Here is a 15,652-nt window from a genome sequence, read left to right as displayed (position 1 = left end):
ATGGGTTTATATATAAATCCGTCATGGGTCATCTCTTGTTGACTTTAGCCAGTTTTATTGGTGTATTTCAAAAATGACAGATCATATTTCAATATTATTGGTTTAACGGAACGATGAACGACAAACGGACGCCGATGCGTATGAACTCGACTTAAAATTTTTGAGACTTGTCAAACTCCTGCCAAATTATAGGTCAAAATTTTGTGTCAAATTATGTCATATAGAAATGATAAATATTTTGCATTTTGGGCTGTGTTATTACGTGTTGCGTGTTTTTTTTGGTATGTAGTGTTTTTTAAAATACACCCTTACTTGTTTTGTATTAACACATATTGCAATTGTTTTTAATAAAATAACTCGATTAGATGTTTTCAATTTTAAACAATCATATCACAGAAAGAGCTAAGTTATTTAACAACTTGAGTGTGACAGTGGCAATTAGATGGCATTTTGCCAATGTCATTCTTAACTATAGTTAACAAATTTGAAATAAATTTAAATTTAAATTCTCGAGCCGAAAAGGCGCCACCTAGTAGGCAGAGATTAAATAGTGCTGCACAATAACAGAGTTCTTTTTGACTAACGACAGCTTTGACGTTTCTCACGTGGTTAATTAAAGACAGTCACTACAAAATGGTGGTTCATTACGGGCATCCGTCTTTCTTCTCTACGTAAATTAATAAAATTAACAGTTACAATTCTTCTTATAATAATAATAAGATAATAATAGATTTTTTAATAATAGATAATAGAGATACAATTCTTCTTATAAAATGAAATAAAATACGATTTTAAAAGTGTCCATACAAACTGCTGTATAGGCTTTTCTGTTTTGCGAAGATTGCTATACAATTTTTTCTTTTTTCAAACTCACATTGCACACAAGGTACGATTTTTTATTGATATGTAAGTTGAATCTTACCGATTCAATTAAAATTATTAGTGCCAGATTTCATTACAGTAATTTTATGTTAATATCCCTTAAACTAACCCCTTCATTTGCCACGCAGCACATATTTTGTTCGAGAAATGGGAAACTTATGTCGCCCTGTCTTCGAAGGGTGACAAATTGTCACCAGGTGACCCTTTCGCCAAGACCGCAGCCCGAAGAGCCACAGGAGACCAGTTAAAAACTTGTGGTGTGCATAAATGATTATGCTTGTATATTACGATGTTGCCAGGTTGTCAATTTTTTCTTTAAACTTCGGGAATCGGGATATAATAAAATGCGTAAAAATATGCAAATAATTTAAAGAAGAAAGTAATGAAATAATGAATAGTGATGAAGCAAGTTATTTTATATCCAAAAGTTGCAAACACTGAAAAAGCTGAAAATTTTAGACCAATAAACATGCTACCATGCCTGGAAAAAGTATTATTAATTTATGAGCAATTGGTTGACTATTTCAATGAAAATCATCTTTTTCTTTACTATTAATCCGGATTCCGCAAAGACCATTCATGTGAAACATCACTACAATTAATTTTCTCAGAATGGAAAAAGACTTTAGATAACAATCGATATATTGTGGCTGTCTTTTTAGCTGGTTAGAATCTTATTTATGTGATCGATTTCAAAGAACTAGGGTGTGCTATTCTGTATCAGATTCTTTGTTATATGATGAAGGTGTCCCACAGGGTAGTGTTTTGGGCCCCCCTATTATTTATAATATACTTAAATGATATGGATTATATTCCGGGTACACATGGAATCAACTTGTTTGCGGATGATGCACTTATTTGTATTGTAGATGGTGACTTAGCAAGTGCACAGGAAAGAATTAATGAATCCCTAAAATATGTAGAAGCATACTTAAATATTCGTAAATTGAAATTGAACGTATCAAAAACTAAACCTATGATTATTACAACTAAAGCTAAACATAGAAATATAAATATTGATTCAATAAAAATATTCAAATTGAAAATTGTAAGATCGGAATTGAAAGTCAAATAAAATATTTAGAATACGTTTAGTTTGGACCGTGTGTACATTAATTATCCAAGATATATATGAAAAACTAAATAATGGATCCTGATATTGCTGGTAAGTGGTTACATATTTAATATTTAAAAGTTTTTACGTATTCTCAAACACCTCTAGCAGTGTGCAAAATCATTGCATTAGTTCTGCTTTAATTTTAAATAATTTCTTTCACATAGCTAAAGGTTTTTGTTATACTTTAGGGTTCGTCCCACATATTTAATAAAGTTCAGTGTCAACTTGAGACTATATAGAAAATGATTCACTAGTTTAGCTGCTAATAGCTGCGCAATATTGTGTTATGCAGGTTTTAAATTTCTTTCTGTAAAATGCAACATTAGTAATTCTAGAACAATTTCGATTCTGTGACAGAGTGTCTAACTTTGTTTCAGGGTCGTCAAATGCTCGAGTAGTAAGTCGGAGGTACTGTTTGATAAAATGCAAGAGCAAGATTTGCCTACTTTTGACGATAAATTGAAGTATCGACCAGATAAAAGATTTAAAGCACACATTCTCGTACATCAAGTCACAATTTAAGCAAAGATTTTCTAATGCCCAACGAAATCTTGATAACTTCCTTAAAAAAACTATGCCTGGGTAGAAGAAACGTTTGAACAATCTTTGGTAGCACACCGTTCAGGGCGTTCACCAAAGGAATTTGCTGAATTAAGCGAAAGAAGTCAACGAAGACGAACTGAAGAACTACGAAATACAAGTAAGGAAATATTGCTTCATGCAGCACAAATAACACTTCAAACCTCGGGGAAAAGAAGTGCCTCACAGATGCTTAACGAGATGGTCATTTCAACCAATCGTGCAAAAAAAATATAAAACTGCATACACTAAAACTCTACAGGATGAAAAAGCAATAAACCGGCACTATTTGCACATTTTCAATGTTTGTTGAGCCCGATCTGACTAGGCGGCAATACGAAATTATTAGAAACACAAATAAAAAATTGTATCTTTGCTATAGTGTACTAGAAAAAGCAAAACAAGATTGTTACCCGCCCAAAGAAGCATATCAAGTTACAGTTATTTCTGCCGAAATTAACATACAAAGTTTGTTGGGCCATACTGTCCAGCGTTTATTGGTTTTAGAAGACGTTTTGTAAACAATGAATCAAGAAGACAGAAATACATTAGAGGTGATTTCCAAATGGGGATGTGATGGCTCCCAGCAAGCACAATTTAAACAGAAAATGGAAATTGACAGTGACGACTCCAATATTTTTCAAAGTTCATTTGTGCCACTTCAAATAATCTATGGAGAAAACCGTAAATTACTTTGGCAGAACCCTACACCATCTTTACCGCGATATTGTCGCCCCATTCGCATACGATTTGTAAAGGAGTCGGTTGATATAACTAACCAGGAAATTAGTTGGGTAGAAAACGCTGTTAAGGATTTGCAAAATACAATCGTCTCATTGGGGGATAAAGTCTACTAAGTAAAGCACACAATGTTGTTAACTATGACAGACGGAAAAGTTTGTAATGCGGCAACATTAACTACGTCGACAATGCGATGCTATATTTGTGGTTTGGCATCCAAGAATTTTAATGACTTATCGAAAAAAGGTGAAGTCAAGATAGAGTCTTTGAAGTTTGGGCTATCGGTGTTGCATGCCAGAATTCGATTAAACTACCCATCAAACAATGGAAGATCCGAGCTTCTGATACTGCTAGCAAAGAAATCGTCAAAAAAGGAAATCCAGGACAGGTTTCGAAAAGAAATCAGCTTAATTGTTGATGTACCAAAAACCGGTTTCGGCAACAGTAATGATGGTAATTCAAACAGGAGGTTTTTTGCTGATCCAAAGCTAGCAGCTGAGATCACGGGGATAGATTTTGATCTTATATTCAGATTTCAGGTTACCTTACAAGTGATCTCAAGTGGTCGTAAGGTGTATGTACAGAAATTCTCTGAATATTGCATGGTATCCTATGACGCCAACACAACACAAGATACTGATTCATAGCGCGACTGTTATTGAAAGTGCCCTATTACCCATCGGACAGTTGTCCGAAGAAGCTGCTGAAGCGAGAAACAAGCATTTTCGACTATATCGCCAGAACTAAGCCAGGAAATTTTCTCGGGAATCGTGTAATTTAGATGCGCTCAACAGACTGTTGCTTAGTTCTGATCCGCTCATAACAAGCATGAGGCCAAAACCTAAAAGAAAAAATGAAACCATTTTTAAAAGAAACCCTGGAACTCTTAATGCCAGCTGATCCGAATCCACCTACTGATGAATATCAGGAAGCAGAGTCTTCAGAAGGAGAAATATTTTCTGATGAAGAATCGTGAAGGACTGACTTCCATAATTTTTTTATTAATTAAATATTTTAGTAGTCAAAAAATTTGGAACAAGAATTTATTGCATTTCTCCACGGAATATGACCCCTGGAGCACGAAAAAGATAACATTGCCAAAAAATGGCCTCTTTGTTAGGCACACGACTATTCTGCAATACTGTTTGGCTAATTGCTCCCATAATCTTTATCTTTATAGTTATATATACTTAATAGTTATTTATAATTAGAAAAGATCAAAAATTTGTTTTCTCAGAGATAGCTTAAACGAACTCCCTATATGCGTACCTATTATTAACGCAACTCATACTCACCTAGTCGTCCACAAAAAAATCGGATAAAACCACTTTACTAGAGAAAATATTTATTATATTATTCGCTGCCGAATACTGAAATACTTTGGACGCACTACAAGACGCGAGGGAGACAATCTAGAAAAATTAATAGTACAGGGAAAGGTAGAAGGAAAACGACCGACAGGCAGATCACCTTTTACATAGATCAAGTTAAAAAAATAACCAATACACCACTACAAACTCTACTAATTGAAGCAATGGACCGACAAACATGGAAAATGAGAGTAAATAGATGTACCTGATTCCACGAGATCACGATTTTTCAGACATGAGAATACAACTAAGGGTGGCTGCAATGACGTCCCGTAATCCTCCTGTTATAGCATAACAATTCGCCGGTGAAATGTGATAAACTGCTAACTGCTTCCTTTTAGAGGAGAGAAAAGAAACTGCACAAAAAATGTGTACATATGTAGCATAAAAAATATGTACATAGTATATTCATGCGTTAATATGAAAAAGAGATAACAAATTTATTGGGGAACAATCAAACTCTACATTTCTTTAAAAAATTTACATAAAAATGATGTATTAAACGTATTATTTATTTACTTAAAATCAAAAATGGAGATAGCAGGTTATCGGACGTTTCACTGACGAATTGGTTTTTATATACAGGGTGGCGCACCTCATTTGCCTCGGTTGATTATACGAACAAAATATTTTATGTGTATTGTATGTGGGGAGGCAATGCGCATAATTTAAAATTATTTTGAAATATACAGGGATCCATACCAAAGTTATATTTTTTCTTTTAGAACACCCGGTATTTTATTTCAGTTTTGGATTATTTGGCCCAAAAAAAGGTTATATTTTAAGGGTTAAATATAATATGTTTTTGAGATATTTAAAGATATTTAAATATGCATGCTACAATAGAATAGGTTATCAACACCCTGTACATTACTTTTCAAAATTAATTCTTGTGCTGAATTTAAAAGTAGAAAAATAAACTTTACTAAAAAATTTTATTGCTTCCTTATATTTATACAGGGGTACCAAATATTGCTGATCTATTTTAAATATTTATTTTACATAAAAACTTTATTTCAAATGCAACACTCTGTATCGAAGCAAATTTAAATACCCTTTCAAACTATATTAGGATTTCCTATACCTATCTAGCTCAGATTTTGAATAAAAAGCAATGTTTCAATAAAATGGCAATCAAGTGCCATGTGTTGTCAATGGTGTTGCCATGACAATTTTATAGTGACAGTATTTTCAAAATGGACATTAGATATGGACATTAAAATATCATATTAAAATAAAATATCGAATGTTCCATAAAAAAAAATATAACACTGGTGTAGATCTTAGTCCTGATATACCCTGTACATTTCAAAATATATTTAAATTATGCACATTGCCTTCCCACATATGCCCATAAAATATTTTGTTTCTACATCTTTCCGTTTTCGTATAATCAACCGAGGCGAATGAGGTGCGCCACCCTGTATAAAAACCAGCTGTTGTGTTGCAGGATTAGGGGACGTCGTTGAATCCACCCTACGAAGAAGATTGGCCGTATCTAAAATTCCAACAGCTCCGATAATTTCCAAACATCGCATAGAAGTTTTTGCAAAACCAGAAATTATTTTAATTCCATTGAAATACTTTTATATTCGGGCAGTCAAACCGAACTTTTACGAACAAATTCAACTGTTCGGAATGGTTTAGAATTAGAATCCAGAACTAAAAAAATACAAAGAAAGAGAAAAACAAATACCTACACACCTTTTCCTTTCGGCCTTATCTGTTTGCGTTAACAATTGATCACGTTTGTATCGCCCACTTTTGGATTATTCACCGACGCTCTCCTCTGACGATGATGATATTCTTTCAGGAGGGCGTTTGACAATGCCACCGCGGACGGCTGCTCCCGAATTTCCCGGGGGATCGTCGGGATACCCGTCGCCGAGACGCGTATAACGAGAAAGAGAGGGTGCCTGCCTCTCCGAGATGTGTAGTCGAGAACTGGTGGTGTTTTGAATAAAAGTTGTTTGTGTGTGTTTTCATTCCTTCTATTCGAGTCCCTTTCAAAGTTAATGCATTTCCGAGTGCATTTCTCGTACATGTAAATTAAGTGGACAGTAAGAAAAAATAACGTATAGATGACAAACTAGGAAATCTCAATCTGTATTCATTGTTGTATTATAGGAAGAAACTCGTACAATCTCTTGTATTCTTCTCCCAGTTATCATATTGTAATGTTTTCTTTATCCTTGTCTCGATAAAATAAGCCCCAATAAATTACAGAAAATTTAAAAATCATCGTTTTGTCTGCCAGATAAACAGATACAGTCACATTTCGCCGTATATAAAACAATAAAATGTGTTTATTATCCAGACTTCCGGAACTTTGACATGGATGCATGTGCTTGTGATGCAACTTCAGTGGATTGGAACGGTATTAATGAGTTAGCAGATGTAAATTTAATAACGGAGTGCTTAAATAATATAATATTATCATTATTCGATAGTCACGCACCGCTGAATGTGAAATCAATTTTAAACGCCCTTAAAAGCTTATGATAAATACCTTAGAGAACGATCGGTTGCCTCAAGGAAATACTATGTTGATTTGAGAAACTATCTAAAAACTGCAACTAAAAAGAAGAAAGATGCGTACATTAAGTATGCTACCCTGAAATGGAAAAAGACAGTAAGTGACATTTTTTATTAGAAACAGCATTAGCAGTAAGTGCTTTATCATTTGCAATAGATTAGGACACGCTAGCTCAGTTTTAAGTGTGTCAAAATTTCCATGGAATCTAGCAGTAAGTGATAAAATTGCCTGTCATAACGAGGCCAAGTAACAGTATCTAACTTTTATTTAACATGCTTCCATATTACATATTTTAAGATTACGAATTTTAGAAAATATGCTCTGGCAAAAGGCCGTAAATTAATTATAATAAGATGCTGCTTTTTACCGAAAAAACATCTCATTTCAAATTATCGGGAATACTTGGCAAAAGGCAGTAAGCGAAGATAAGATGTGTGGTCACAAGTGGTCTCTGCGACAAAAATTGCTTCACCTCGTAAAATATTGAGTGAGTCAAACATCAATAATTATTATCCCAATTTTACAGAAACATCTGCTAAATATCAAGAAACGTGTGGAGCTTGCAAGAAATGGATCAAGGACGGAATATAGGAATAATTATCAAGGACGGAATATAGGAATAATTTAACTAAGGGAAAGCTCATAACAACTTCCACCCGAAGCGTAGATTTGCAAAAAGTTATTATGCTTCCTCGCATACCGGGAAGAAAAAAACTTGCTTTACAAGACGCATTGTAGCATTTCACCAAACATTCGCCACAATGGAAGACAAGTCCTCAAACAATAACAAAAAACATATTTCTGTTTTATGGAACGAGGCACTTGCCGGTAGGAAGGCAGAAGAGATAGCATCTACGTTTTACAAGGCACTTCTTGAAGAAAGAGACGTGGAACATATATTATATTGGTGCGACAACTGTTCGGCACAAAATAAGAATTGGATGTTATTTACGATGCTTGTTTCGATGGTGAATTCAAATCTTATAGTGGCAAATGACATAACTATCAAGTATTTTGAACCCGGACATACATTCATGAGTGCGGATTCAGTGCATCATGGCGTTGAAATGTCAATGAAACACATCTGGGGGAAATGCTTATGACATGAAAAATGAAGATTTTTTAAAATGGGTTAGTGGTGAAAGCAAATCAAGATTGAGAAATAAAGATAAGCCTTACCTTGCTGATATATCTGTTGTCCAATTTAGAAAAGGTAGCAGATCGATGTTCTATAAAAAAATATGACCGAGGAAGATTTTGGTTTTCTAAAGGTGAACTTTAGTCTTGATATTCCCGAAAAATTAAGCTCTGACGCTAGAGGAGTTCCACTAGATAAAAAAAGTGACATCATTTCAAATCTTTGTCCATTGATGCCCGAAAATAGACGAGAATTTTGACTACAATTACCAACTAGAGTAGACGATTTAATGAATAATGTTTAAAACATGAAATAGGTGTACTAGTTAAGTATATTATAATTTTTCCACAAGAAAATTATTTTTTGTTTTTCCTTTGTATTATTATTCTCTTTACTCCCAAGAAATATTCACATACTGCTTCAGCATGTTACAAAAAATATTGAGGAAAATGGCAGTAAGTGATTTTTCTCTGCCCAAAAATTCATTTAGACCAACTAATTTAGGTTTTTTAATAAAATAGCAAATTTAACTTATTTTAAAAAAATATAATATAGGTCAAAAATTAACAGCGAATTACTGTGGAAAAAAAATGAAACCAAAATATTTCCATTGTTTTTTTTTGCGCATACTGCCTTTTCACGGCAGTATGTTCTAAATGCAAGTAAAAACAATGATAAGATGTTGGGGAATAATTTACGCAAATATGGTTTGGCTGCCAGTGTTCCAACAATGAGCTTCCTAATGATTCGAGTGACCCAGACGCAATAAATAATTGTTTCCTAAATATTACAAATCACTGTAATATTAGTTTTTTTACAGAGAATTCAATACTCGTCGTTTTGTCTGCCAGATAAATAGATACAGCCACATTTCGCCATATATTAAATACCTAATAAAAATAGTTAAAAATGGCGACAAAAATGTTTATTATGCTATTGATTTGTTATTTCTTTTGTCAACTTTTATTCATCGTTTTATCGCTCAGCACCAGCCACAGTATTTAATATCACGAAGTTTAATAATACAAAGGTCTAAAAGGACTTTTAAACAAATGCACAATGACAAAGCATAAAACATCGCTATTTATTTGCTCGTTTACATCATTCTCAGCTTCGTCAATAATTTCCATTTACATATATTTAGATACTCTCTTTGTAGTTGGTTCATTGTTTTCTATTGTTGGTTATGTGGACCCAAGTTACATCTCAGTTTGGTCTTCCTCTGTCTCTTAATTCCTCGTGGTTACCATGCTGTCATTTTTCTGGTCCATCTGTGGTCCGTCCTTCTTGCCAAGTGTCCTGCCCATTGCCACTTGAGAGATTTGATTCTGTAGATGATATCTATACGCTTCATTAGCGTGACGTCATGACAACTGACATTTGACAGCCTGTATCTAAACAAGTTTTCGGTACCGGGTGTTTTCCATTGTGTGTTCGTTTTGTGTTAAATTTGAGACTTTTTAAGTGTTTTTAAGGAATTATTTTGCTAAAAAAGTAAGTAATTTAAGCTTTAAATTATGTACCTATTTATTAATATAACATAAATATGAGCAAGAACCTAAAATAAAACAAGACATTCATTTGGCTTCGGGTGAGCCTAAAGATAAAGGGTTTTTAATTAATAGTTGCTTTTTATTGTCCGTTACTCAAGACAAATTCAGATAAAAGAAACCTTTGTGTAATTAGATTTCTTGAGTAGCTATACAGAAGTAGGGTATACCCAGAAGTAGTAATAGTAATACTAATGGTAAAACATTTGAACAGTTCCTTATTTATCTTCTAGTAACTGTCGAGTCTTTACCATAGGTCTTTACTACTAATAATGTTTTTGACATAATATATAGCATTTATTTTCCACTGAGATATATAATTTGACCATTATTAACAACATTTTTTAATTCTATTCCAGATCTCCATTGATTGTGATGATGGAATTGTGGATGCGAAGTGTTCCTGTCCAAGAGGACAAGCCATTTGTCATCACATGGCGGCTCTGTGTCTCCATGCTCATCACAATGTGAGTGTGACAGACAAGGCATGTGTATGGTCGCAAAAGAAAACCAGTACTGGTGAAAGTGAAGAGGTGCACAAGTTAACCGATCTCTACAAACCAAAAAGAGAAGGTTACATGGCAGTTCAGAGGCAAGCCTCAAGCAGTGAAATAGCTGAATTTCAGAGGAGTTTGGGACACACAAACCCAGTAGGGTTTACCTGGTATTTGATATCAGAACCCTCCGTAAAGGCTACTCTATTACCTGACATCCAAAAAATAATTTTTTCCGAGGAATATACCACCGCAACTGACAAAGATGCTTTTCTTACAAGTTCTTGTGAGACCACTACAGGCACAATAAAAGAAGTGGAGCAAATGACGAGAGGCCAATCTCAAAATGAGAATTGGCTGATATCCAGAAAATATAGGCTAACAAGCAGCAAATACGGATCAATTCTGGCAGCCTGTAAAAGAAATAAACTCCCCAAGTCACTGTTTTTGAGCCTGGTTGAAGGGTATGACTTGAGTGGAATTCAAGCTATCCAGTGGGGAAGGGAAAATGAAAGTGCTGCTCTAGAAGCATTCCAGGAGGAGACAGGTCTGCAAGTGGAACCTGCAGGATTTTATTTAGAAAAATCTGGCTTTCTGAGCGCAAGTCCTGACGGCTTTATTGGCACTAGTTGCCTTATAGAAGCAAAGTGTCCTTTTAAGTTTAGGAAAGAGGAGAGCCTGAAAACTGCTCTACGTGATACAAATTATATTGTATATTTTTATGGCGACTCATTTAAATTAAATGAAAAACATATTTACTACCACCAAATACAAGGAGCTCTACACATTGCGGAGAAGGATATGTGTTATTTGGTGATTTGGATTCCAAAAGACCTAGTTATAGTGCGAATAGCAAGAAATGAAGAATGGGAGGAAAACTTAGCAGTTTTAAAATCTTTTTATTTAAAACATTTTGTACCATTTATTTTAGGTGAATAAATATGCTTTAATAATTAGAACCTTTAAGGAATTTTATTTTAATATATTTATTTCTACAAAAATAATATAAAAAATCAACTTTTTCGATAATATAAATATATATAATATAATATAAAGACCATTTTTTTATTACAATGAAAGTAAATAAGTAAATACAGTAAAAAAATTATCACTAAAAATATCTTAAAATTTTATCAAGTAGGGACTACATCTTTGAGGTACCTTCCGAGTAAAATTGTTCAACTTGTTTTATTAAGGGGTATTGTAAATTTGTTAAAGCTCCTATCACTTGCCAGACAGCATCTGCATGTGGCAACAATGAGTATGGAATAAAGCTTAATATATTAAAAATTTTCATTCTCTTTATAGCACGTTCAACATGAATTCTAGCTCGAGCAATGGTTTCGGTCTGCTTTACTTGCTCTACAGTAAACTGAGGTGTTGTAAGAAACGTAGGAATATTAACATGAACTCCAGGAGGCATTAGATCTTTAATTAAAAACCCTTTATCAGCCAAAACCAAGTCTCCACTTTTCAGATGATTAAGAATTCCACAGCTTTTTACAATTTTCTTGTCTGATGTTGAACCAGGGTATAAAGAAGACATGAATGTTACTACTCCATTGGGTGCCACACCCACCAATCCTTTAAATATATTTCTATGCTTGTATGAACTATATGTAAGTTTTTGAGTGGACATACTTGAACGAGATGTAGATGTGTACACTTCAGTACAATCTATTATAATTCTGCAGTTTGTAAAACTACTAAAACAGTTAGGCAGACAAAGTTAGTTTTTATTTCTTGGAGGTACTTCAGCCATTAGCTGCTTATATAAAATTTCATGCAAGACATGAACCCATGTTGTAACAATATTTGATACAGTACCTTGTGAAACATTAAATCTGACTGCTAAGTCATCATGTGGAAAGTTCTGCTTTAGTTTCATTAACGTCAATAACAATTGATCTATTTTTTCCATTTTTTCTTCCCGCCACATAGTAGTAATTTATTTCAATGTCTTTTAACAAGTTGTATAAAGACATGAATATTTCTTCTGTAGGCAAGCCAGTATACAGAAGAATTAACTTGTTATTATTTCTAATATTGTTAAATGAAAACTTTTCCAAAAGATGGGCAAGATCTCAGTTGCTTGCTCAAAATTTTGCTGTAAAAACTAGTTTTCTGCTTCGACCATTACATGACAGTTTGGGCATGTTGTGTTTCCAGTATCCTTTGATGTTGATGGCTGCGGCTCATCTAATCTTATCACAGGATCCTTTGATGTTGATGGTTGTGGTTCATTATCTAATCTAAAATTGTGCATCACATATTATATAAAACTATTAATATACATATTCTTTTGTAGTACCTCGTTTCCACACATGTTTCAGAAGTCGGTTTTTGATTAAATCTTGCATGGCAGTATCGACTGATTTTTGAAGAGTATTTTATTTTATTCTCTTCTTCCTTTCTGGTGACGAAAATTTTAATCGTTTTCCTTCATTATGCAAAAATATTGAAGGTCCATTTTCTTTTTTTCCCTCTACAAAGTGACAACTACATAAAAATGCTCCGGGGCCGGGTTCTATGGTTCTCCTAAAATTATGAATAAAAATAGAATCATTTTATAAGACTGATGTACTTACTTAGCTAAAATACCGTTAATTAACTTTGTGTGATGCGAAAAATAGCATACCTTGTAAGTTTTATCCAACTATTTCTAGTTTTGGTATCCTTCGGAAATCTATAAAATTTACACTTTTCTTTAACATTGTAATGGTTACATCCTGGTGCCCAACACTGTACCATTGTACAAAACAAAATAAATGCTATTTGGTCTAAAACTTGTGTATAGATTACAAAAAAAACATAAATAAAAGCTGGGAAAAAAAGTTGGGTTATGTATAATATTGATTTTATTACATTTCGAGATTTTAATTGCTTTTTTTCCTAAGCCATCGATAGTATGTTCTAAATATTACCAGAGTGCATACCTTTCAATCAAAATATCCACTTAAATGCGAAGAATTACAAAAAAAGACGAGTTTTAAATTATCTCTTTGTTAATCAAATCGGCGAAATATTTGTTTAGATACAGCACCCTGACCTTCCTCAACAGGTGACGTCAGCACTAATGTCGCGTATTACCTGGGTCTTTTCTCGTATCCACTCTATTCTTTTACGGTCTTTCTTGGTTATTCCCAGCATATTTCGATCCATTCAGCGTTGTGCGACCCGCAGTTTCCTTATAATGTTCGTTAAGAGTCACGTTTCGCATGCATATGTCACGACTGGTAGTACACATTGGTCGAATGTTTTCTTCTTAAGGTAAAGTAGCATTTTAGATTTGAATAAGATTGAGTTTCATCCATATTTAATCCATGCTAACTTATTTCTTCGGTTGATTTCTGGTAGTAGAGATTAAGAGCTGATGTGCATAATATCTTCGGAAAGTAATCAAAACATTTTCCGATCATATATAAATTCAAAAATCCAAATATACGAAGATCAATCTATCAACATTCAACGCTGGTGTCGCACGAACAGCTGACAAACAATTGAAAACAAGGATTTCTAAACACATTTTTATTACCCCTATTGTAAACTCTCTGAACCCACCCCCATAGCAAATATATATATATAGTTACAGTGTAGTTAGACGATTAGTTCTTAAAAAACTCTTGAAAAAGGCCTAACAAGCCGAAACATATATGTAGAGTTAAAGTTACTCTTAAGTTTTTTGAAACATCTAAAAGCGTGCTTTATTAAAATACTAATAATTGAAAACAATTGAAACATCAGTCCGTAAATCGTAATATAAAAACAAATATCAAACTTGGGGAAAAATCAAACCATAATCAGGTAAAACCAATTAATTACACACAGGAAAAGTACATAATAAAATCCTTAACCCATGTGCATACTGCAGGCTCAACATTCCCACTGTTGCGTTGAAAACAGACGAAAGATAAACGTATCAAATAAAATATGCTTAAGAATCCTCCGAAGAAATATACAAAGAAAATATCCTAAGACAAGCATAAGCCTAAGTAAAGAGTTAGCAACCACTAAAAACATCGACATAAAAACGTCTTCTTTAACAATAAATAAAGAGCGACCAATTTTTTTATAAAGCCTATTTTCTACCAATGAAAGTAAATGATCCTGAGTAGTTTTTTTTAAATAAAAAGTACGTCGGTAAATTCATTTAACATCCTATTAGATATGTTGATGTCATATATAACGAAACTTAAAATATGTGATGGTATCAATGCAAAAGGAGGCCTATAACTTTGCAGTAAGCATTTCTTATATAAAGTTAAAAAACGATATGTTTATATAAAATTAAGTTTTTTTTAACAAGTGGTTTATAAATTTGATGATATAACATCTGGCGCAGTCAGCAGGATTTGTCAACGTTATCAGAACAAGAAAAATCTCACTCAAGAGAAACCTTCGAACTATCTTCTTATCTTATAAAAATTTCACAATGCTATTTACCACCATCAAGGTTCATCTTGAACAAATATAGTCACTAATTTTAAGCAACAATAACTGTGTTTTCGTTCTCTGTATATTGCCAAAGGCGTTCAACATTTTTGTTTTGATGATTTATTTAATTAGTTTTTCTCTAGTGAAATACAATCGTACCCATGACTGCTCTGCTGATGAGAAGCTGCCCTACGCAGGATAGAGATTAAAAATCACTATAATGTATTAAGTTAGAATGCGTGTTGATTGGAAAATAGCGCGAAAGAAATATTATATTAATGATGGACTAACAAAAAATCATAGAATTTTCCAATGATTAAGCATTAGTATCCTATGTGTCGAAAAAATGAAAGTAGTTATTCTTTTATCCACCGTATTATATTTTAACTGGGACGAAATATCATCTACTGAAAACGCAAAACATAAAGCTAAAATTATTTTATACTATAAAAGAAAGATACTAATAAAAACTATGCTAAGGAGAAAACAGGCTGCTAAAAAACTTAGAAACTGAAAATAAAGGTGTATTAAAAATGCGCCATGAGACGAAGATTTTGGGTATTTACATCAATGAATTCTTAAAATGGTTTCTTAAAATGGTCGCCACATCTAAATTATCGAATAAAATTAATTAAATAGTATATGTTATGGAATAAGGGTTACTTCACAGTACATAGACCAGAAAGTTTTAAAAATCATGTATTTTGCAAATTTTAAGTCTGTTCTTAAATTCTGTATTTACATGTATATTCTGGAGTCGCGATAGTATGATTCAAAATATTTTCACAGTGCAAAAACGAATTATTCGAGT

General features: G+C 33.2%; 1 long non-coding RNA gene across 1 annotated transcript; it reads right to left on the bottom strand.

Moving 5' to 3' along the window:
• Nucleotides 1-11,559: 11,559 nt before the first annotated feature.
• On the bottom strand, nt 11,560-13,794 carry LOC115877388. The gene is made up of 3 exons (XR_004049346.1): nt 13,046-13,794; nt 12,719-12,945; nt 11,560-12,659 (listed from the first exon to the last, which is right to left on the bottom strand). It is a non-coding gene; the product is annotated as an uncharacterized LOC115877388 (long non-coding RNA).
• Nucleotides 13,795-15,652: the final 1,858 nt, after the last annotated feature.

The sequence above is a fragment of the Sitophilus oryzae genome, unplaced genomic scaffold, assembly GCF_002938485.1.
Source record: "Sitophilus oryzae breed Bouriz unplaced genomic scaffold, Soryzae_2.0 scaffold_1449_pilon_pilon, whole genome shotgun sequence".
In the NCBI taxonomy this organism is placed as follows: domain Eukaryota; kingdom Metazoa; phylum Arthropoda; class Insecta; order Coleoptera; family Curculionidae; genus Sitophilus; species Sitophilus oryzae.
Note: the sequence above shows the minus strand (reverse complement) of the source record. Positions and strands in the feature narration are given on the sequence as shown.